The sequence below is a fragment of the Pinus tabuliformis genome, chromosome 9, assembly GCF_031772625.1.
Source record: "Pinus tabuliformis cultivar Carrire ecotype Pingquan chromosome 9, CPIR1, whole genome shotgun sequence".
NCBI classification, from domain to species: domain Eukaryota; kingdom Viridiplantae; phylum Streptophyta; class Pinopsida; order Pinales; family Pinaceae; genus Pinus; species Pinus tabuliformis.
In genome coordinates this window covers 536463233-536465348 of record NC_142307.1, presented here as the reverse complement: position 1 = coordinate 536465348, position 2116 = coordinate 536463233, and the positions used below count along the sequence as shown (strand labels likewise).

General features: G+C 37.8%; 1 long non-coding RNA gene across 1 annotated transcript; it reads left to right on the top strand.

The window, feature by feature from the left end:
* Positions 1-384: 384 nt before the first annotated feature.
* On the top strand, positions 385-1160 carry LOC149149616 (uncharacterized). Its single transcript, XR_016262316.1, has 2 exons — positions 385-707; positions 876-1160. It is a non-coding gene; the product is annotated as an uncharacterized LOC149149616 (long non-coding RNA).
* The last annotated feature ends 956 nt before the right edge of the window (positions 1161-2116 follow it).

The window sequence follows — 2116 nt, the reverse complement described above, 5'->3', positions numbered from 1 at the left end:
CAGTGCACAGAATTTAAGGTTGACAAGACACGGTTCATTGGTTTGTACATTGGTTTTTATGGAATTTCTCGACTTAAAGAAAATCCTGCAGCACACAATACACATTTAAACATGGTGATTTAATGCTTCGGTTCCCGACTCTAGAAGGATCTGATATCTCGGGACACTTGGCATCTCCTGCACAGCACAATCACGACTTGAGGATCCAACGGTCCTTGGCAACAAGGGTTTGTTGAGGTAATCAACTCCCTTGCCCCGTGCCGCGAACGAGGTCATTTGGGTTTTCCGCACCTCTATTTGTTTTCTCTACAACTAAGTAATTTGTTCTCCATGGCGATGAGGGACTTTGTCTATCTAAACCCTACTCACTAGCGAGCTGCAACATATGTTATCCCTCGGGTAACTATGCACAGTTTTTCTCTTCAGGTTTGGTTATTGTTAATATCACTCATTCCTTCTCTTTTAAGTGCACAAGTAAGCGTTCTGACCAAACTGTGTTGAATTGTGCAATTGGTTCCTACTTATGTCTGCTCTTTATCCTCCAATGGAAGTGATCTCGGAAATGTTTATCCTCACTCAGGTAAAGACTATGATACCAGAAAAGTTTTGGGTCTATGTCTTTGTCCAAGAGAAAAGAGCGGAGTCTAACCCCAGGTTCTTGGCTTGTCAGTGCAAGTGTGCTTTGCGACTCCAGATCTACCTCACAGGTAACAATTTGGTTCAGTTTTATCTACCAATCATTACTGCTGCTTGGTGTGGTTCGTCCTAACATCGTTTTAGTTTTGGTTTCAAGTACCTCCTCTCGCCAAACCTTCTTAGCACTCCAACCTCAAGAGTAATGTACTCATTCTTTTTCTATCTATGTTGCCTTCCAGGTTGGTTTTAATACTGAACCCATGACAGATTTATCATTCCGCAAGTCTTTCAGTTGTCTCACTGTTTCGCATGATATTGTCTGGTTGAGGCCTTTCCTTGGCTTTCTTGGGTGCTTGTGTTCTGGTGGCTCTCATGCCTAGGGCTGGAATGGGTAACCCAATCTTTGTTTTTAGCAGTGGCTTGGAATCCAACTGTGCTTGTAATTTATGAATCCCTCCTAGTATAAGGATTAATGTATTGTCCTTTTAACTAAAATGTAAACAGAGGTTAGATACAGTTCACTATGGGAACAATTCAATACATGGTTGTTCGATTAAATGAGCTGAGGGTTTGTTTGCTTGTATAACTTAAGATTTCCTGCATAATATATTTTTGCTGGTAATTTCTTCAAAAGTTGAACCTTGTGTCAATGGCAGGGTTGAATGTAATGTTTTCCTTAATTAATGGATGATATCGTGAATTTAGTTTGAACTTCTATGCTTATTATGTTTGACTGTCTCAATTGTATCTGTTCCCTACAAGGTCTGTGCATTTCTTATTTAATTAAGTTATGAGTATGTGGAGACTACAACAACACGTTCTATTGGGACTTGTCTGTGTATAGCCAAACCATTGACTCCACAATGATGTTTGGTTAATATTTATGGGAATTAAGATTTCCTGCATAATATATTTTTGCTGGTAATTTCTTCAAAAGTTGAACCTTGTGTCAATGGCAGGGTTGAATGTAATGTTTTCCTTAATTAATGGATGATATCGTGAATTTAGTTTGAACTTCTATGCTTATTATGTTTGACTGTCTCAATTGTATCTGTTCCCTACAAGGTCTGTGCATTTCTTATTTAATTAAGTTATGAGTATGTGGAGACTACAACAACACGTTCTGTTGGGACTTGTCTGTGTATAGCCAAACCATTGACTCCACAATGATGTTTGGTTAATATTTATGGGAATTACTAGATTTGCTCTTGACCCTAGGGTGAAAGGTTCCTTGACTTTCGACATTGTTTTAATGTATGAAGTATGCATTTTCCCTCATGCATTTGTTTGAGAGATTTCTGGGTTTTTAATTCATGCTTTTCATGCATTATTTGAATTATATTTTGTCTAGATTGCAATTATTGCACACATAGAATAGTAGTGGTTCTTTGTTCAGTTACATGGTTTAATTCATTCTAGTCTAAGACACATAATAGATGACTCTTTATTACCTAACATAGACATAATCTTTATAATACTT